This window comes from Phodopus roborovskii, unplaced genomic scaffold (assembly GCF_943737965.1).
Source record: "Phodopus roborovskii unplaced genomic scaffold, PHOROB, whole genome shotgun sequence".
In the NCBI taxonomy this organism is placed as follows: domain Eukaryota; kingdom Metazoa; phylum Chordata; class Mammalia; order Rodentia; family Cricetidae; genus Phodopus; species Phodopus roborovskii.
Window position 1 is genome coordinate 110,605 of NW_026125954.1, and position 24,133 is coordinate 134,737.

Consider the following 24,133-nt stretch of genomic DNA (forward strand, 5'->3'; position numbering starts at 1 on the left):
TATAAGGTGTCTGTAATCCTAACTTGCTTTAGATTCCAATTCAGTTTTTAATAATAATGCTGATATACTATTGATAGAATGTTCCATCATTTTCATAACTGTCTTGGTTAGCATGGTAAATTTTATGGTTACATCAATATGTCTGTGTTTGAGGTTTTTGTTGCAGTTCTATAAAATTTAGTTATCAAAATTTGTACATGCTACATTATTACATTTAAGCACAATTTTCTTAGTATCTGTGTATGTGTTTGTGAGCATGTGTATATGTGTGTAGTATGCAGACATCCATTCTTAATACAAGTGCATGTTTTAAGTGTGGGTGTGGAAACCGGAGGATAAGTTTGTATATTCAGTTCAAGTCACCAGGTAGCACAAGTACCTTTACTTGCTATGAAATCTTGGTATGCCAGTGTTTTTGGATGTCCTTATAGAATATTGCTTTTTGAAAAATCAAATAACAATACATGTGATCATCTTAATAGCAATAAGCTTGGAAACATGAGTTTTTTTTGAAAAGAAATTGCTCATTATTTCAGACTAGTTATTTTTTCCTCTCTTGGTACTCTTTGAATTTAGGCATTTTATCTTGTGTATTCTCAATAACTTGTTCATGGCAGTTTGCATTGTCCTATGCTAAAAACCATTTTAGTAACATACATCTGCATAAAGGATACTCTTATACAGAGGAACTGTAACATGACACAAGTAATTATTGTCTCTAAGCCTCATTATCTACAAAAGATAAATAGGACATTTTGTTCTCTTAATAGTTTTTATGAAAAACCTTATGCTGCTTTCTATTTGCAGGTTTACTCAAGCATGGAGAATATGGTACTTGAGGAGAAAGTTTTTCAATTGCCCTGAGTTTAAGTTTATTTATAAGGAACCTAGTAAAATCATCATAGACTGTCCAGCAGCATATATTCTCCTGTTACTTACTATTTTCTATATCCTTATTAAGAAGTATTACAGGTGATCTTAGAGTCATGTAAACAATAGATATTAACTTTGCAGTACTAGAATTATTTGGCCCACTGGCTTCTTCGCATTTCATAGAGATGTGTTAATTCTCAATTTCAAAAACTGTTGTTCTTGTTGGTAGAGGGAAGAATAATTGCATTATTATGGTGGTCTGAATGAGAATGTCCTCACACACACACATACATAGCCTCATATTTTAATATTTATTTCCTAGTTGGTAGTCTATTTACAAAAGATAATTAGGTGTGACTTTGTTGTGTTTAGGAGGTGTGTCACTGAGTGTAGGCTTTGAAATTTCAAAATCCCAAGCCAGGCTCAGTCTTTCCCCCATTTGTCTCCATCTTGCAATATGATGCAAATCCTCAGCTCCTGTTTCAGCACCTTGCCTGCATGCCTATGGCCCTGCTTCCTACTGTGATGAACATGGATGCTAACCTACTGAAATTGTAAACAAGTCTCCAGTTAAGTGCTTCTTTTATATAAGTTGCCCTTGGTCATGGTGTCTTGTCATAGCAATAGAACAGTATCTAAAACATCTAGTTATAATTCACATAGCTGTGACAAAATACATAAGAACCTACTGACAGGAAGAAGGTTGTATTTTCACTTATAGTTCAAAGGAGTACAGCCAATTATGCTAGAAAGGTCAAGTCGGCAGGAACAGGATGTTGGCAATAGCATTGTATTCACAGTCAAGAAGCAGAGAAGTTAAGCAGGAAAACAGGCAGGGCCACAATAATAGTTTACTTCCTGAAGGTAACAACTTTCCTAGACACTTAGGATCCCTTAAGCCTCTATTTATAGACCAAATGTTCGAACACATAAACATTTGTGATAAATTCTGTATTCAAACTACAACAAAAAGTCACATGGCTTAGGGAGAATAAGAAAACCAGAATATTCAGAAAATAAGAAAGTACACAATAATTGATGGGTCATATGACACAAAAGACATTGGTTTTGGCTTGCTTTTATTGTCAACACATGACAATTTGTGGTGGACATTTTCATACTAGGTACTTTATTTTTTTCAGAAAATATTATTAATTTTGTTCTAGTAGGAACATCATACTCTGTGGCATGTGGAGAATTTTGTTGGCAATAAGGAAATTAAATGGAGTCAAAATTGGATAGGATTTAGCCAGAAGTATCTTCAGTCATTTTTATTTATCAACTACTGATATTTATATTGTAAAAGGAAGATAGAAAAATAGAGTTCTACAGATATTTCTTTTATTACCATATTTATAATTTTTGAAATGTATAATTCAGTTACTTACATTATAAGTAATTATGCATCAATTTGGAAATGCAAATTTCAGATATGTGTGACTGTTGGTAAATATTTATGTATCAATTATCAGGTGAAAAATACACAGGTTTTATTATGAACTAATGAGAACTCTATTTTAGTGAAAAAAAAACCATATTTCCAATAAAATTTGGATCAATGATGTTGTTTTTAAATGAACCAGTATCCTTATAACAAAGATAGTGTTATTATAAGGAAGCTGGTGGTACACGTAGCACTTATACTTTCTCATTTCATGCTTTCATTAAGCATTAAGATGCTCTTGTTTTCATTTCAAATTAACATTAATTGGAAGCAAATAGAAATCTTTTGTCTTATTTTATATTCATTTCCTTTTACATACCACCAGGGAAGGAAGGAGAGAATTCAAACTAGTCATTTTTTATTGAATTTACCTACCTAGGTAGAACTCCTTCTCCTGCCCAAGCATTATTTCAAAATTTCATGGAACAACAATAAGTTCTCTATTTTATGACTGTATGAATACTTTGATTAAGGAGTCACAGGGAAAATGAATTATAATAAGTTCATAAATTAATGATTACAAACTTTAACGGTTGAGAATTTTATTTGACCTAGAAAATAATTTTTAAAACAAACAAATAGACAAAAAAGAACTCCAAAACAAAAGGCAGTAGTGAAGTTCATAATGAGTAGCATAGGAAAAATGACAAATGATATGTGGAATATATGCTTTGCACTGAAATAACACATTGGCTCTATCTCATTATTAATATGAGGTGCTTTAGTAGTGCTACCATTTATATTGTTGATGAATAATGCCTTTAGAGAGTTAGCCAATAGAAAAAAAAACATAATCAAAAGGGACATACCATAAGACTTAACAATGTAAGTGAATACATTTATACTCTGGATGATGTTTCATAAGCTAATAGGTTCCCGTTAGCTTGGCTCACTTTATCAATTAGCATACTCAAGTTTGTACTGTAGTGACAAGCAGGATTTTAGCTAATAAAACAATTGCTGTGTTTGTGTTTAGCATTTTCTGAGTCCACTAGATGGAGTCCACTATATGTGACGGGCAATATGGCTTTGCTGTCTTCACAGATGCAGGTTTATGGAAGTGTTCACTAAATAGAAAGCTGTGATTCAGTTTAGTTCAAGAAATGCATTTGCCAAAATATTCACAATACAATTAAATGTAGTGGTCTAAGAGTCACCTCCAATACTGCTATGTATATTCATTAAGGAAATACTATTCTCATGATTCTCTCAGTGGCAAAGTGGCAAAGAAGGTGGACCCAAATTGGGAAAATAACATGATTTAAAAGAGCATTAAACAACTCTACCACATTTGAAAAATTAATGAACTCTCAGAATAAAAGTTCAGGCCTCTTACTTTGTCAAATATAACATGATTAACCCTAGAACTGCCAATTATGAGCTCACACTGATCTGATACCCTCCACTCAATACAAACTGCCACCTGGGGCTTCATAAACATGGATAATGCTTCTCTGCTCAGAATTGAATTGATAATTGGCAGTAGGAGATCCTGCAAGCTGCAGCTCATTTGTATATCCATGCTTAATTGAATTCTTATTGATTGAAACACACACTCATTTTTCTGTTGTCAAAAAAAAAAAAAAAAAAAAAAAAAAAAAAAAAAAAAACCTGACATCATAAAAGCTGGTTCCACTATTAAATGAAGACATTCTACAAGATTTTTTAAAATATTCTGCCTGTCCTTTCAGATACCTCAACGTAATTTTGGTTTTCAACTGCCATTCTTCTTATATAGCTTTGAAAAATGTGTGAGCAAAACAGCTATATAATTTTCCTGAAATACTCAGATTTAAAGCAAAATATGTGTAAAACTGCTAAAGAATATAGCAACCTCGTTATTTTGATGATCACACTCTAATATTTTGTGACCTTGGATGTCATCCAGTCATTTTTGTGCATTTAAAACATCTGACCAGCAAATAAATTTATGTAGCCTACTTTCAAAGATTCTTATTGGGAGAAATCAAAAAGTAAAATTTAAACTCTAGATTTACATTGAAAACTCAACAGATATTTTTTTCTGAACATATAGATGTGAAACTTTGTCTTTTGAAGTGTTGCAATAATCAAAAGCTTATTTTTTTTGAATGTGTTTTCTTGAAGCAGTGAAATGCACAAACTTCAATTTTTAGCCTTTTGTACTTTAATAATAAGGCCATCCATTTAGTAGAGCAGAATTTGTGTTTGCAATGTTTCTGCTTCACTTCTTAAATGAAAATACTGAATCTATTAAATAATTCATAGGTTGTTTTAGAAGCCTGTCAGTCTCTGTATGTTTCATATTCTGGTTTATGAGTCAATTGAGTAGGGAATGCATCCATTTTGAATGTTCTACAGAATGGCACATTTAATACATGCAAAGCCCATTATGGTAGTTTTCCTGATATAAAATTCTCCAAAATAAAGTATACAATCCTATAACAAACAATTGAGTTGTCTGCTCTAATACCTTTCTCTAAAACTCTACAGTAATAAAAATGAATATTTTGTAAACTAGAGGTAACATGAGTATGGTATATTCCATTATGAAGTCAGTAAGTACAAGATTCCTTCCAGTAATGAACTTGTTCTTTTTCTCTTCAAAGGGCATTTACTTCATCATGTTCAAAGATGTCAGTTGCATGCATGTCATTTTGAAAATGAGTAAGACTGAATACTAACAAAGTGTACTTAGTTCAACAGACTAGATAAAATGTGAATGCTATGAACACAGGCATCATGATTATTCATTTCTCTGCTTTAAAATGACCTTCAATCAACATAACAGAAGAAATAGCCCATTAGCCATAGAATGCTGATTTTATGAAATATAAAAGAACAAAAACAAAAACAATAAAAAACATCTCTTTGGGGTAATTGTAGGCTCACCTTCACAAGGCTTACCCAAAGACTGAGAAGAGATGCTACTACAATAGAGAAATGTACCAACTATGGCACATATTCCTAAGGGCAGACGTAGAAGAAACATTTGGGTTGTAGGGAAGAAGAGACAAGACTAGACAGAAATGGGTGTAGGGAAGTGGGGTCAAAGGTTGATATGATTGCATGATAGCACAGTTGATTTGGTGATATTTTCATCCTGACATTAGTTAGTGCTTCCAGGATCCTCCTAGGAAACTGGCATATTCATTCCTGTTCAGAATGAGAGTTTGTGAAGTTCAGAGGACAAGATATAGGAGAAATGCCTTAATTAAGGTTTGTGAATCCACTGTGTTAGGAACTTTATCCAGATAACTCAGAGATATGGTGAACTAATCATTTATGAGGGATAGATTAAGAAAAGAATGGCCGTGGGTCTGAATTTGTCAAGCGAGAGACATCCATGAGTCTTACTCATGTCCTATTGAAATGACATTAAACCATGAGAATTCTAGGTTCTACCATTGCTGTTATCCAGGATCAGAGAATTCAGCTGAGCCTCATCCAATATCTTATGTATCATCTATTGATTGTTTGCCCTTGAATGTATACTCAAACATCGTGTCCCCCTTTTTCTTCATAGCATAGTACATATTAATTATTCAGTAATGAAAACAAAGTAATAGAGATGGCAAATATATTACTATCATTTAATAATATATCAGAAGTTACCACTAATTGCCAATGATAGGGAAATCAAACCAAGATATCAAACTAATATAAATTGTTTGTTTTCTTCAATAATTTATGCAAAATTGATCATTATATTTCATAATTCAAGGAAAATAATGATTTTTCAAAAATATATTTGAATTTGTAAGACAATTTTACTAAAAGAATTAACAACTATCCATAAAATGTTAATATCAGAAATCTCAGTCAGTGCCTTTAGGTCTTAATAGTGAGACCCTGAATTACTAAACAATTTGAACAATTAAATTCTACTCAGGTTAGAAAGCAAAATAATCATTAAATATTTCATAAACCTATTAATTCATGCTGAATATATCGTCTTTGAAAATAAATAATGCCATACAAGGAATTATTTTCTTTAAAGATTTTAAGTCTAGTGGGGAATTTATGAAAATTACCTATCATAAATTTATGTTATAGGAAATATATTGTCAAAAGATAGAAAAAGGGAAGATAAACTAGTAAACATACATATGGACTGCAGTCTATTAAAGAATTTGAAAAATTATGTAAATAAAGACTAAAGCTGTCTGGAGCAACCTCATTAATACAGAAGAGATGATTGCTAACTAAGCTTAATACCTGTGACTTGGTAATCCTATGAATACCTCATAGATGACAAATACAGTGTATTTTTCATTGAAAAGGATTTTCCAAAATGTGGAAATATCATCCCATAAGTCCAATCTAAGTTTCAAGATTTTATGGGTAGGATTCATAAATAGGGGAGTACATATAAAAGCAAGTTTTGTAATATTTTAAAATCAATACTGAATTTAACATTGAGGCAAAGAAAAACATTCTAATTAATTTCAAACAGATATAGATTTTGTGTTTTGAAATACTGAGATGGAATGAGAAGAAGATAGGAATGAATAATACCCTAAGGCTGAAATCTTTACAAAAGCCTGACTGGAGGAATTCACCTCCCAAGTGAACTCAGATTGTCTTGCTTTTAAACATTATGGTAGGCTCTGTTCTGTTCCTTTGGACCATGCTGTGAGATCATGCAGAGAAGTCCTCTCTGCAGTCTACTGACAGACATTTAAAATGGGAATTAAATATGTTTAATTCATATATAAATGAGCGTATTATATGCAGAAGATACATATTGTATTTCTGTTGTGTGGCTTTGAACTACTTGATTTAAACATGTAGTGGGAATTAAAATGTAACCAGGAATTCAAGCTACATTATTTCTAAGGAGAGCAATCTGTGATATTAGGACAATCTAGCTAGCATTGAGCTACAAAGTTTGAAATTCTGAGAAAATTTAAAGGTCATGAAATCTAACCTCCTTCACAATGCAGGAAATCCCTTGCAACAGAGTCTTCCTAACTTGTCATACAAGTTCTGTTTGAGTGGCTTCAGTGTTGGCAATCTTACTTCAGCACAGACATACACATGCTATTTTTGAATAAGCCTAACTGTTATGAATTTTCTCATTCTAAACTATGAATTAAGTACCTAGCAAAAGAGTGGTGCTAGATTTGCATGTATGCTTTGAAAAAAAAAAACTAAAAGGAAAATAATGGAATATATCAAGAAATATCTTAAATGAATTTCAACTCTGGGGAAGAATTAATTTTATACTCAATCACACAATTTCAGGCTATATATATTCCTACCCTTAAGCACCTTCATTTCTGTATAATCAAATTTTTACTAATAAGTATTTCATTGGAAGAGTATAAGTTGTTACATATAACATAGTTTTTTTTCAAGCTCAAGAATTTCATTGACTTTATAATATCTGCGATTCCTGCCTTATTTTGTGGCCTTTGCATTGACTTGTCTTCTAATAATAAATAAACAACTTTTGGCTCTGTTTGAATCCAATTATATTACTTCAATTTATGCTTCTTTATTGTTTGCTTTCAATTATCTATAACATCTATCTAGTATTTTCATTTAATAAACAAAAATGTAGTTTTCACTCTTTTAACTGCATTGGTCATGTTAAGTTTTGGAGGAAACGAAAGTATCTGTGATACATGCTGCCAAAATGCTTTTGGGAGGTCATCTGATGGAGTTCCCAATGGAATTCCATACTACAGAAAAGTAAACTTCCTGAAAAGAAAACTAGTTATTTATTTTTTGATCCTAGAAGTGAATCATAAGTCACTATAGAATTTTTCATGCTTTCTCAAATTTATTCTCCACACAAGTGATCTTGTGCTTTGCTTTTGCAGTGTTTCCATTCAGTAAGGTAATCCAGCTGCTTTTATGATCTGACCATGTTGTATGGGATGTCCATCAGAGATCAGTGTGTTTGGAAATTTCACCTCAGCCTCTTATAGGTTGGTCATGTACATAAATGAAATATTGATTTATAATAGGAGTTCTAAACATGCGATTTGTGACATCTTGGGTGGGGGATCAAGTGACCTTTTCACAGGTTCATCCAAAATCATCAGAAAACACAGATATTAATATTATGATTCATAATAATAAAATTACAATCTTGAAGTAGCAATGAAATTAAGTTTATGGTTTGTGGTCATCACAGCATGAAGAACTATATTAAAGCATTGTAACTTTAGGAAGGTTAAGAACCACTAGTTTATAGAGACCTTATCTCTGATGGGTAAGAGCAATAAAAAATATGGTTCCCTATCCTTTTCCCTTTGCATTATTTGTCTTGTGTCTATAAAAATCAGTTGTGAATTTTGTGCTTACTATCTACTGGGTATATTATGAGGTCTGTATAATATTTCATTTATCATGTTTGCTTAAGTTACTAAACAACATGTAGTCAGATCTAGTCATGTCTTTCTTTGGGCTGCTAGCTCCCAAATAATGACATAAATACTTTTTATTAAGTGTGAAAGTTTGGACTTAGCTTAAGTTTGTTGCATACTAGCTCTTAAAATTTAAATTAATCCATTAATATTAATCTACATTTTGCCACATGGCTAATTACCTCTGTTACCTCATTGTCTGGCAAATATCTACCTCTCTGATTCTTCTCTCAAGTTCCCCTCTCTCTCTGGAAGTACCAGCTATCATCTTCTTCCCAGCTCTTGAGCATTTATCTCTTTATTAAACTAATCATAATGGCTTTGACAGAGACATATCTTCACAGTGTACAAAAAAAGATTATTCCACAGAAGGAACTGGTCCAGAGAATTGTGTGGTTTATGAAAATGAAAATGTCTTAATCAAAGTAATAGTTATCCCTCCTATCTATTCAGTATGGCTCACACTGCATCACCTTTCCAAGGCAAGTAGCTTGGATGGGTAAATGGCTCTGTTGCAATTTCAAGTCTCCACTCAGAGATAGTTATTTTCTTTTGGCTTTAATGAGCCACCAATGTTACTGTAATGTTAGTGTTAATTATAATATAATGTAAATTTCATGTTCTACAATGATGTAGTCTTCCAATTGCAGTGGGTTTACTATTATTGTTAATGAATATTACTTCCAATTGATGTTTGTAGTTGCTAAAATGGAGGAAGATAGTGCAGCTCAAAGCTTCAGAATTTTTTTATCTTAATGGAGATACCAACTTAGGGAAAATGAACAGAATTATCTTTGTTAAAATTACTAAAACATTCAAGATAGCATTCCAATCTAGTTGAGTCCAAATCCAATAAATCATGGTGATTTGCATATTATCAAAGAGAACGCTTATTCCTGATATGTCCTTTTGTATAAAAGGGACGATGGAATATATCTTCACTGCTCTAGATTTTGGAAGGATGTTTGTTGAGTAGGATTTTAATCTAATTAACATAGAATGATCAAGAAAACTACAGTTGGGACCCCATATCAGAACAACAAAGATGGGCTTGAATAGCTATTATAACATGGGTGCATACTTCAGAGGGAACACAAGATCATGATAAGAAACAGGAAGCTTTTCTCAAGAGGTATTTTCTATGGCATGTAGCATAGAAGATATTGAAGAAGTCTCAAGAAATTCTGTTTGATCCAATTGTAAGTAAGTCATTTGAGAATGATAGAGTGAGATAGCTAATATGGTTTTAAGTGGTCAAATTGCTACAAGAACAAAAAAATCAAAACCTACAAAGAAATAAAAATGAACAAAATAAATCTATAGACACTGATCCTACAACAATGTAAGATGGTAAAGACCAGGATAAATAATGAATTAAAAATAGGAAATTTAAAGAACAAAAACATAAAGTGATTTTAAGTTCATGGCACTTAATGGATATTATAAAATTAAAATAACCTAAATCAAGTGGTGAAGACATAGAAAAAATGATTTTATACATGGTAGAAGTTGCTAGCTTAAGATTAATAGTTTATAACTTTATTAATGTTCATTTACAATAACAAATAGATAACTATAGAAGACAATTCTATCAACTATTATAACATATTCCAAGATTTCTTTTCTGAATGATCAGAAATAAAATTATGGCCATGAATCTTTTTTATATGCATATGAGTCACAGTTTTATATTTTTCTGAAAATCTCTTTTAACAAAATCTGTTCAGTAAACTCTTTTGGGGATGAATTTAATACTACTGAATATATATATATATATAGACTATATATATATATATAGACTTTGAAAACAGTAGAATAATGTACAGCATATCACTGGTGGGGGCTCAGTAGGAAAAGATGCTTGCTACCCAGCTGGTGGCCTGAGTTGATCCCCAGGATCTACATGATAAAAGGAGAAAACTGGTTAAAGAATTGAGATTTTCTTAAAATTGTATTCGTAAATATATTTTTAATTAGAGACAAAGATAAGTCATTATGAAATCTTTATATAAATGTTATTTCCTGCTTTATAATGTTTCTTAAACCTTGGGTATTTTAACTACTATCTAGAATAAATTGGTCAGTATTTCATGGGTTATATTTAATATATTTAATTAAAATATAATTATAATATTACATTTAATGTATTTAATTAAAATATAATTATAACATTGCCCCTATCACTTTCCAACCACTTCCATGTTACTCAAATTGATAGAATATTTTTCTTGTGATTTTATGTATATATGTGTGTATATATATATATATATATATATACATACATATACATATATATATACATCCTAATAATTCCATTTTCTTATTTTCTTTGCTTGAGTGTACATACTTTCAGGGCTGACCACTTTTCAATTAGTGTTTCACAGGAATGTACTCTATAACTGGTTATGTAGCCATATTTACACTTATTTGAAAACCATAGAAATCATTTTTATACATGTGTATGTGATTATATGCATGTGTATGTATGTATTTGTTTGTGCTTAGTGTGTGTGTGTGTTTCCTTATGGAGCCTGGTTACAACCTCCAGTATCATCTACAAGAATGCTATTTATCCACTCTAAGATAAATATCAGCCAACTCATGCCTCTGCCTCCTCATCATAGGAATCACAAGTGTGTGCTACTACATCCATTTTCTCATACAGGTTCTTGGGTCAAATACATGTTTTTAGGCTTGTGAGGCAAGTACTATACAGACTGAAGTGCCTCCAGAGCCTAGAGGTTTTCACTTGTATATCCTTTTGGTGGTAGTTTTAACCCTGGAGTTTTGCCTATGCTAGATAAGTACTTTATTACTGAGCTAGACTCCCAGCAATACAGTACTAAATTTTTGACTTTTTCAACTGTATATAAGGGTTGAAATACAGTATTCATTGGGCAGCATACTGTAGTTGTTTGTTATTTCATACTTTTGATGTTCATCAAAGTTGATATGTATTGCTCTGTTCCACCCATATTTGTGTAACTATGTAGATATATAAATATTTATCAGTTATTTCTATTAGCTTCAATATTTTTCGGTGTACAATAATTTTATAATGGAGGTTATATCTATTCTATTATTTAGATCATTTTCAGCGTCAATAAAATGATATTACATTACTATGTTGCTATGTGATATTAGACTATACTAATAACACTATATTTATATTTAGTTTTATTTAATATTGATAGTAAATTATATCTATGACTTTAGAAAAGTCACACTATTCTTAGAAGATAAGGTAAAGCTATATTCAAATGAAAATATACATTGAAGGTTTGTATATACAAATTTAAGAAATAATGTGTTTTGTTGAGGAGTTAAACAGAATATCATTAATGATATAAGATATTAACATTAAAAATATTTGTGCATGTGTGACACAGTATACTCATGTGCAGCTCAGCATAGTGTATTTGCAAAGATAATATTTCTATGTTAATTTGAAAGAGTAGAGTAGAAAATACTGAGCTGATATTATCTTGAATGAATCATGGTCATTCTACATTCTTTTTTTTTTTTGAACATCTAAATTTTTACTTATCTTTTCTATCCAAAATATTTCAGTTTATTGAGCAAGCTGCCTAAGGGACAAACTGTCTCCAGAATAAAAGAAAAAAAAAAGTAATGTCTTCTTTAGGGATTTTAGTACTTGGCTGCAGTTTCTACTACCTTTCCTAATAGATTCACTGTCTTTGTTCACCTTTTTAAAGGAGGCATTGTAAGGAAGCTTTCCCACAGGGAATTTAGAGTATCCAGAGATGGCTGGCTCTTTTTTTCTCCCTTAGGCTAGGCACTTCTTTGCTGAAAGAAGTTTTTTCTTTCTTTCTTTCTTTTTGAGGATCTATTGTACTCTCTTCCCACTGTTATAAATCCTTGATATTTCCTTAAATAGGACAGATTACATTAGAAATCTGGTTCCAATACAATAGTACTGTGGTGCTTAAATTTAAATGTGGGTTTTTGTTGTTGTTGATTACTTATTTTTTTTTCCTCCTAATCTGTATAAAGTGATAGTTGCTTGAAGAGAACTTGCTTTCTTTGTTTGCATTGTTCATCTCATAAGCTTTAGCAATATACATGTTAGACAATCTAGATAAAAGATTAAAGGGCCATAAAATCCTCATTAAGTTTAGAACAAAAACCATAGCTTAAATGTCGCTGCTACTTTACATACTTAGGGTCTTTAAGGTGTGAATATTTCTCTACAATAGAAATTAGATTTGACTTACAAACCCCACACATTTTAGCATATATTTAATATTTTCTGACAATTCATTGATAATGTGATTTAGTTTTATGGCAGTTAATAAACCCTAGTTTCCTGATAAAATATTTCCAATTGCATATTCATTGAGGGTCAATATTAAGTGAGCCTGGTTTTCAAGAGAGATGTGGGTAATTATACAATAATTTATTTTCTGAATATGTTAATGCATTTTTAGGGAATGATGTATTACATTTAAAAATTAAAGCATTCAAAAAAGCAGAGAAAATTGTACAGAACACATTCTATTTTTTATTTGATGCTCTATAATGTAGCATGGGCTCATTTCTATTGAGCAATTTTTTTTCAAACTACATTATGGGCATGCTTAAATAAGATGTATTTCCCAATTTGTTTAAGAATTCAGAGTCATTTCCTTTATTATTAGTTTTAAAGTATGAAAAATGTTCCTGAATTATATTTGGTAAAGTACTGAACATATTATACATACCTATTATAGGAATTTTATGATATTTTTTAAAACAGGTCTTACTCTGTAACATATCATGTTTTTAAAGTTTCTACAAGCTAATCTTTTTTCTTTTATTTTACATGTCCATCCCAGTTCCCTCACCCTCTCTCCCTCCCTCCCTCCCTCCCTTTTACCCTCTCTGCCCACTCACATGCAACCTAACCACCCTCCCCTCCCATCCCCCCACCCCAATTCCATATTTAGGGGAATGCCATCCAGTTGGGATCATGTAGATCTGACAGGTCATGTGAAGTAGGGACTAGGGCTTCTCTCCTGTCTCTAGGTTAAGGCAGTTATCCCTCCATTGCGGATGTGTTCGCAAGGTCCCTTTGTGCACCAGGGATACATCCTGGTTCCACTGTCTGAGGTCCTTAGACTGTTCAGTCCTTCTGGCTGAGACCCATATTCGGGGGGGGGGGGGCTGAGTCAGTCCCATGCTGGATTCCCAGCTATCATTAGCTCATTGGCCCATTAGCTCCTCCTTGTTCAGGTAAGCTGTCTGTATGTGTTTCTGCAGCCTGGTCTTGTCCTCTCCGTCTGCATCTGGGTTCTAGTTCGACTCAGTGTTTATGTATATGTGTTTGCTCTTGTTTCAAACAGGTATTAGATGAGGATATTCTGGATAAGTTAGTTGTTGATCTCACTATCCGCGAAAGGCATTTATGGTAGCCTTTCCATGGAAACTCAAATTGTTACTTGGTAGTTCTCTAGACCATTCTTTGGGTTCAATTTTCTATTCAAACCAATTTTGGCTCACTCTTTTATGTTCTCTCTCTGTGTCTCTCTCTGTCTCTCTCTGTCTCTCTCTCTCTCTCTCTCTCTCTCTCTCTCTCTCTCTCTCTCTCTCTCTTCTGTTTTCTATTCCTACCCGGACTCAATCTTCCTAGTTGCATGTATTTTCCTCTCCTCCCCTTCCCTTTCTCCTACTTCTCTCTCTATTCACTGCCCTCCCCACTTTCCTGTGCTCTGGGGGACTTGTCCTTTCCCACTTCTGTGAGGGACTTTATATGAATCTCTTAGAATACACCTTGTATCTTCTTTCAGTCTCTTTCTCTCTCAGCATCCTGAGTAGACTACCATACAGTCCATTTTAATTGTTTTGTATGAAATTCTTCACATATAACATTAGGCAATATCAAACTGGTTTGCATCACTGTAAGTCCAAGAGGTATAATCCTTTAATTGAGCAACAAATAATAATTCTCCCTCAATACAAATCACTGTTTAAGTTGTTACATGAATGAATGGTAATAACATGCTTTTAATTAGTGTAAGTTGGGTATTCTTTTTCTACAATCTTCAGGACCAGAGGTGTTGACCACTTCTAATTCTTTCATATTTTGGGATATTTGCATATAAATAATAAGCTATCTCATAGCTCACACCTATGCCCAAACAATAAATTCATATCACTTATGTACAGCTCATATACATTTATTAATCATTTGTCAATAATTTAAAAGTCAGATATGAAGCATTTTGTGAATTAAAAGGAAATGGGTAGGGGTTCATGTTTTTCTCCAAGAGATCCTGAACAAATTGTGTTGGGTACTTTTACTTAACTGAGGTTGTAATACTTGGTCAGCAGCTGAATGTTCATTGTAGTATCATGACAGAATTTAAGAAGTTTGAGAATTCACATTTTAGTGTTTTTGATTGTAGGTGTTCAAACTTTCATGCATAAATAACTTGTATTACTTCCTAAACTGTATCACCTTTTCTGATTTTCTTCATTTTTTTCTATGTCATGTCATTGGTTATAATATTTAAAAAGTAACCTTAGCTGATTTGTGACATGCTTCCTACTATCTGAAATTCTGATAGCAATTTTCTTTTATTCCATTTCATTAATAATATTTTGAAATGTATTTTTTGAAAAATTTATGAACATATATACAGTGTCTGGTTCATATCTATTTCTCTTTCCTCCCCATCGACCTATACCCAGGATCTTCCCCACTAAAACTACCTTCCAAATTTAGGTCTTTGTTTTAGTTTATTAATTAATTCATTCATTTGTTAATTCATTCATATTAACCCAATTATTATTGCCCAATTGTGCATGTGGGAGGAGTCTTACACAGGACATCCTAACATTAGCCTGACTTTTCCAAAATATAAATAATTCTCCCTTCTCCATCGGCCATAGAATTGCTAATAGCTCTTGAGCTAGGAATTAGTTCTCAGTAGCCACTTCCTCATTCATGTTATAAATTTTTAATTGGTTTAATCTAATACAGGCCTTAAACCAGCAATCACAGATGCTGAGGAAGTTCTTGTGTATAGCAGCCATATTATGCCTGAAAGATTTCACTGCCTTCTTCACTATCACATAGCTTACTCGTTCCTTCTCTTCTTACTTCCACAATATTTTCTGAGTCTTGGTGAAAAGCAAATATTGATATTTCCTATCTAAGGCTGAGCATTTACACTTGCTTATTTTCATCACTTTGACTAGTAATGATTGTCTACATTTAGTGACTGTTCACTGCAAAAAGAAGCTTCTCTGAGCAAGGTAAAAAAAATAAATCTATGAATATAAACAAATATTTAGAAGGAGGTTTGATGATATGACCATTTAGAAAAGCAGGGAAAGTTGATCCTTCCTGTGGATTCTGAGCTTTCTAACCATGGGTTTTAACAATGTTGCAGGTTTGAATTAGCTACTATGGAACAAGCATCAAATATTTTCTCTGTTGCAAACATCAATTTAGTTCAGAAAGTAACATTTTTGCTCGTAAGAAAGTATCTTGTGCTTCACCATTTCATTATGTAAATTTATTAGTGGGTAGTTTTCTCCAATTGAGTGAAATCCCTCTGTTACATATTTATTGTTTTTAAAATTATATGTTGGGGACAGGATACAACTATATGTCTCAGCAAGTAAACACACTTACTACCAGGCACTTCCTGCCAAGCTTGTTGGCCTCAGTTTGATCTCTTGGAACCACACAGTGGAAGGAGATAATTGATGATTATATGTTTTCCTCTGATATTCACACCTATTTAAATGCATGATCATGCTAAATAAATTATTGTAAAGAACATGAATGAAATTCAGTTATTTTAAATTATATTTCCATATGTTAATTTGAATATCATTGTTCTTCTTAGGCTTTGTAATATGGACTATGTTGACAGAAGTTTCAAATGTTATCCAGAATTACAAGAATCAACCCCACTAGTTTGGGATTTATATTTACAGTCTTTATTCTGGTGAATTTGGCTCACTAATAGTTTATTGAAATTTTTTCACATGTATTTATGAAGTATACACAGTTACGATTTTACATTTTTGCAACGTCTTTCAGTTTGTTTCTGAACTGATAGGGGTAGGATATACTCATTTTTCTTTTGTCTTTTGAACAAAATTGGAATATAATTTTTTCTTTAATCTTGGATGGAATTCCCCAATAAAACCATCAAGGTTTTATACCTTTACATTTTCAAGCACAAATGTGATCCAATCATTTACTTAATCAGTATGAAACTATTCCTTATGTGTTTTGGATAAAAATATGTCTTTAAAGAAATAAAGTTCATTTCAAGTAACTTACCAAATTATTGGGTATAATTAAGATATTGTTTTATTTAATTACAGTTCATGGAATCAGTATTGTATTTTTAATATTACTTAATTTCTGGTTACATTATTTAGTATTGTATTCACTTTTTGTATTTTCTGAAAAGACTAGTTTTTTCTGTTTGATATTTTTAGACATTTTTCTTTCAATTAAGTGTCCTAATGCCACTGAATTTCCTCAAGTATTCCCTTTTTCTCATTTCTGTTATCATTTATATATAGTTAAAAGTTTTTAAATTCTCTTGAGAATTTTTTGATATATTTTATTTAGGTGTAGGTGATTTTAAATTTCCCAATAGTTAGAAATTTTCAAACTACCTTTTTGTTATTGGTTTTTACTTTTATTTCGATTGTTTTTTGAAAACATATGCCATATTGTAATGTGTATTTTATAGGACAGAATATTGTTGTTTTAAGGAATGTTCCTTTTAAGCTTAAGAAGGATGTTTATTCTGCTGTTGTTGAATACAATAATCTATAAATGTCAACTATGTCAAGTAACTAGACAGTACTGTTTATGTCAAGTATATTCTTAGTGATTTTTTTTGCCTGCTTGAATTATCCATTATTGAAAGATGTAAGTTAAAATCTCTGACTTTAATAGTAACTTTTTCCTTTTAACTTTTGTTGTCCTCTCTTTTTACCTCATACATTTTAAAACAATTTTATTCAGTGTTTACCTGTTTATATTTATTATTTATGTAGGCATGAATTATTTTTACTATTACTCTATTCATTGATCTGAAATATTATTTCTCTGAAATATATACATATATATACATAATTATGTCAGCTTTAAAAATTAATGTATTCATGTTATGTCACAATAGTCATTTATAATCAATCTACATTAATCTATAATTTGAATTATGTCTCCATTGATATAATATTCTTTCTTTTATTTACATTAACATCCTTTTTTTTACATTAACATGCCTTTTACATTTTTGACAAATATTAGTTTGTGTAAGGATGTACAATTGCTGTGTCATGATTTGAAAAGAGGACCATTAGCATGGGCTCAAATTATGAGTTTCAGTCTTGGTAGAAGATACCTTTACCCACTGAGCCATCATGCTCCCCCAATCTATTTCTAATAGCAATATTTGGACCAAAATATTTAAATGAAGATTAGCACAATTTGATTAGTAACTACAATATACATAACTGATTTTTCTTGACTGTGGTTACTCTTTGAATAAAGGAAAAAAATATCTTTGTATTTATTATTCCTTAATTTATAAATTAATATTTATAAGGAAGTGTACATTCATATTTCTGGAAGGTGGTCTTAAACTTCACACTTAGATTTGTTTTTTTGTTTTTTATTTTTTTGGTCTGGTTTTTGCACAAAGAAGTCATTATGTTCAAGAAGCACATACATACATTTATCTGTATATTGCTGATAAAAGGTATGTTTAAATCCACCTATATAAACTTGGTAAATTGTAAATTTGGAGGAATTATTTTTTCATTTTCCAAGTTTGAATATTTCATTGTGGCAAGCAAAGTATTTATCTTGATCCCAATCCACACTCCAAATTTGTCTATCCTTGTAAGAAGCTGCTGAAATCCTGAAGAAAAAAATGTCATCCAACATTAACTATGTGAAATAAGCAATGATGCATTTTTCATTCATGAATACCTTTAATGTAGTTCAAAGTATTTTATTGAAGTATTGTGTAGTATATTTGTGATTGATTTAGGTTTTCAGCATATGTTTCCCTGGATATGGTTTAAAAAAAAAAGGAAAAAAAAAACTGACTTAATTTCCTTTGTAAATTTGTTAACTTATCAAAAGTCATCAATCCATCTATCTACAAAACAGTAAAAAAAGTTTGATGGTAAAATCTTAAGCTGCTGCCCTCCAAAAATACTGCATAAATCATCCTGAATTGTTTTTCTCTCCATAACATGTAAAGTTTTGTGTTCACCATGCTATTACCTGTTACACTTGAAATATTTGACCAAGCTAATATCACCTTTTAATGATAACTGGTTGAGCTGCATGGGAAATGCCTTTATTTGAAATATACAAATAAAATGCCCATAAAGTTATGCTCCTTCCATGAAGTCTAATAATGTGTGATTTAAGTAATTGTCATTGTAATATAAAATGCATATTTCTATTATGTGATTGTCCAACTTGAAGAAATGTGTTTCTTCTTTTGATGAAATTGGTAGTAAATGTAAATTTAAGAATCTGTTACAGTATTCTCATTTTATGAGTCCATAAATATTTAGTCTTTTCCTCCATATTTACAGAAAAATGAGCAAGCAGAGATATACACTTCATTACAATGTCACAGAGGCTAGAACATCTTTCAAAAAAGAAAGAAAAACTAACAACCCTATTACATCAAAGAGCTAATTGCATTCAAGAAAAGAAGATGTGTTTTTTCACTTAAAAATCAACTAAAAAAGAGTCAGAAGAGATTTTGGAATCAGTTTTCCAACACTACATTTGTTTTACTAGAACAGGTGGACTATGGCAATTCTAAGACAGATGAGTAATGTAGATAACTGTGACTGCTTAAGTGTTCTTATGAGTAACCCTAATTCATCACTGTGTAATGGTTAATAGATTTAGAATGGCTGCATTAAAACAAAAATTGTAGTATATTTTCAAAAGAATGAAATTTGTCTTGTTTTTGTCATGTTGGCAATGAAAAAAATACTTTTATTTTGATAAAGGTTGTGGAATTTACTGGGAGGACATATCTGATGTCATTAAAAGGTCTTTCTCAGAGCAATTTCAGATACCAAATTACATACTAAGGCTCACTTTCTTGACATAGTTGTACACCAAACATTTTATAGAGTTAGAGTAGAAAATTAATGGGTTATTTTATAAACAAATAAAATTAATCCATAATCCATATTGAATGAATTAGGAACAATAATTAGATAATAAATATTTGAAATAAATTATTTTTTGTTAAAAAATAACCCCATGAGAGATCCAACCTGCAGTTCTTGGTCATCCCTTATTTGGTTGATGTCCTGCTCTTTTCTGAAGGAAAATGCGGGAGTGGATCTGGTGGAGAGGATTGGTGTGGGGATGCAGAAGGAGGAGTGGAGGGAGGGGAACTGATGTCAGGAAGAATAATAAAAAAATAATAAACCCATGAGTCCTTAATATTTCTATCACAGAATATACCATGTTTACAGTTCTGGACAATAACTTATAGTAGCATATAAAATCACCTCCTGCTTATGGATTGAAATGGGATTTTTAGGAAATAATTTTATTAATAAATCATTATATTTTCCTGAAAATTATTTTGTTCTCATAACAGTGCCTCATTAGTGTTGCCCCTATAATTAAAATAAAATTTGTACAAATTTTTGGTACAGAAAGGCCACAGACTTTGCATTCATCACTAATTCACTTAAATTCAAGTCAGTTCTCCTGTATTTTCAACTACTTTCCCTCTTACATAATGATTTCCTCTCTGTGTCTACACCTACTCTTTACATTTTAACTAAAATATCACTCCCTTTGGGAAGTATTTGTGGGATCTTAAATAAGTCAAGACAAAATTGGCCTTTTGCCAAGCTTGAGGGACTGAATTTAATCCCTGGAAAGTACATAATGAGAGGAAAATCAACCTCAGTAGGTGTATTCTGACTTCTACATACACACCTTAGCATGGGCATGCACATACATGCACGCAAAATAAGCAAATGTAAAATACATTTAAAACTTGAATTTTCATTTTTAAATATTTGTTTTCCTAAATTTGGAACCTATTGTATTAAAAGTGAAATGGCCCAGGAACAGAATTACATTCACATCTTTTTATATATTTGTTTTGTAAATAGGATACTGAGGATTTACTCTAAAATTTTTTTATTTAGTCTTTCAATTATATACTGTTTATCATTATTTTATATTAAAATAAATTTCTCATTGATTACGTTCTACAATGTTCACTTTAATTTTGGTGCCAGATACTTTAATATTATTTAAACAACCATTTACAAGATGATACCAATAGCATGGATTTCTTTCTTTTGTAACATGGATTTATAATGAGCAGTGCAAGTATTCAAGAAGATGATCAAAGAAACATAGTGACTGAAAGCTGATGATACACATAGCTCCTTATAAGTATATTAAAATTGTGAGTCATATATAATTTACAGGGGAATATTGGACATTAGAGTGGAAAACTTATACCAGAAGAGGGCACATGCAATTCTTTAATCTGTCTAAAAACTGTTGAATTTAGCTATAGAAACTTGGTTCTAAGGAACACATGCTGACTATTCCCATTTCTAAATTGCACAATTTTAGATTGCACCTCTTAATTTCATGCTGAACAGTTGCTTCTAAGAGCAATTTCTGTTTCAATATAAGGAAGTGTTATTCTCCCAATCAAATGTAAGTCATTTTTTAATGACTCTTTTTTTGGGATTCTATATGATGCATGACAATAAGGACAAAAATGTCATTCTAATGTTAAGGAATGTTTATGGGGAAAGGTAAGGGCAGTATCTGCAGTGGTACAGATTAGTGGAGGTTTTTTTTCTTCCTAAACAACACACAGAAAAATCTCATGAGGCAGCTCTATCTGCTTCAAGCTTGGGTCTATATATGATGTAAGTTCTGTGTCTATAAAGTAGTGATATCAAATGATTTGCCAATTGTCTTCTAAGAAAAATTGAATTATAGACACTTTGTGGATATTTACAATGTTGATCTCATTTTCATTTCATTAATATACTCTGATAGATAAAACTGAGAACTTGTACCACTTTATTAAGTATTTTTACATATAAAACTAGAAAGTAGACAAAAATATTTTGGAAGTAATTTTGAATGAGATATAAACTAGACTAGCCAAACATCACTGGTTCTTATATATATATATATATATATATATATATATATATATATATATATATATATATATCTTGATGTAAAATTCTGTGGATGACAGTAAATACCTAGGTACTATTTGACATTATTCACACAGATGAGGTAAAAATGTCCCTTACTCTCATAAAATTAACCCTAAGAAATTAATGCAGTAGTTGAAAAGAGGCCACACATATCCAACAACCATAAATCACTTGGAAGATGTCAAACATTCATCACATAGCCATATAGTATTGGATAAATTTAGACAATCTCAATCTCATTTTCGTAAATCAATTTCCTGAGCAGTTAATCTTAAACCATACATCCAACTTAATACTTTGTTTCTCAAACAAAATGGATATCTGGTAATAAAAATACAAAATAAATTGCTTCAGAATATCACTACATTTTATTTCATATCCAAAACTTCAATATTGAGACTTCATATACTTTTTAGTTCCTGGTAGAGTTAAAATGCCTTTACTTTTATTAGCATATGATACTTACTAAATGCTTTGAAGCTATAAACACTTATAACTATGAAGTAGAATTTATTACACAAAATGTATCAAATGAGATTGGTAAAAATATTTACAGGTTTCTGTAGTCTGTGAGGAGATATATATTATGAACTTTAAAAGAATAAAATTAACCACTGTGCCCAGATATTGTTGGCTTATTCTAAATTGATAGAAAATAAATATATTACCATGAATATATAAGCTTTAAATTTAAAAAGGTAAATCATTTTTTTCAACATTTTAGAAAGTGTTTGGAATTCTATAGATCTTGAACAACATAAATGTAATGTGAAATTGGCAGACATCAAAGTATCACACACTTTTCTTTGTAATTTGGCTGTAATACTAACAATAGTTTTGAGGAAAATTTGGCTAAAAAATAAAATTGTGTGAATGTAACAACCAGACACTGTTAGGAATTCATTTCGTGTGTACACTAATTGATTTCCCCAGAAATACTAGAATTAAATTGTTACATTATGCTCCATATGATTGATGAGGTAATGCAAAATACCAACAAAATTGGATCCTAGCAAAAATATTTCCAAAGGCTGTGTTATTTCCCATCAAACCGTGCATTTTGGCCTTTTAAAAAATATGTAAATGGGATTATTAGTTTTTCTAACTTATACATTTGTGGAAATTAAATGAGACAATTTATGAAAAATAAAGTGGCACTGTGTAAATACTTGATATTTTTTGCATATTTTCCAAAGCTTAACATTTATTATTTAACTGAGAATAAAATGATAATAAGAATTCACTGAGCTCTGAACAGTACAAAAGAAAAAATATTAAATAGCTGTTAATTTGAAGTAGCTAATAAAGTACAAAGTGAAATAATCTACTCATCTATAAAATTAAAACATTAAACAAAGAACTATTTAAGAGCATGGACTGTTTTACAAAAGGTGATTGTGAATGTGAATAACATCAAATTTCTTTCCTACTGATAGTTGCTATTAAATTGGATTGAATTTCTACTTTTAATCAGATTAATGCATAAAGTTTAGAATAGTCACAGAAAGCAGAAACAGGCACCTTAGCTATTGATCCCAGAAGCCAACAAAGTAAGAAAACTTGTTTTGTGATGAGATCCTTGTTCTCTATTTTCTTTGATTGCATAACTGTTTGAAACTTACACATTAACAATCTACAACTGCACTTAAAATTTAGTGTTTAAAATGTTGTCAGCATCAGCCAGAGTCCTTTCTTCATCCAGGTTTTTGATAATCAGGAAGTAGTATACTCACAATTCAGAGGTGGGGAATACCTTTGGCACATCACTCCAAGATAGTCTTTTCTGCTCTAGCCTTGCAAGAAGTGTGCCACTCAAACTTTTTAGGAAGCACTTGGAGAATGTTGTGTGGTGGAGGCTATATTCACTTTGGCCAGGTATATGAGCTAAGCTGTCTGCATTTCCAATAAAACAAGATATGAAGCATCTTTGATTGGCAGAGCATACCTGGAACATCCAGTTAATTTTAAAGTATAGATTTTGCATTATCTAGGGGAGTTTCATATATTGTAAGGATTTTTGAAGATGAAATTGAGTCAAAAATATATTTGTATATTTTTTTACATTTTCAATGAGTATTTTAAGCATATTTAATGCCTGCTCCTCATAAAAATGGGAATCAGTCTACCACAAGATCCAGCAATTCCACTTTTAGACATGCCTAAAAGATGTGCATCCATGCAACAAAGACATCTGTTCAACTATGTTCATAGCAGTATTATTTGTAAT

The 24,133-nt window shown here is 31.2% G+C and overlaps 1 protein-coding gene across 1 annotated transcript in view; it reads left to right on the forward strand.

Moving 5' to 3' along the window:
• LOC127218141 (interleukin-1 receptor accessory protein-like 1) overlaps window positions 1-24,133 on the forward strand; it is a gene marked incomplete at its 3' end in the record, with an annotated part of 522,674 nt that overhangs the window by 68,243 nt on the left and 430,298 nt on the right. The window lies entirely within an intron of this gene.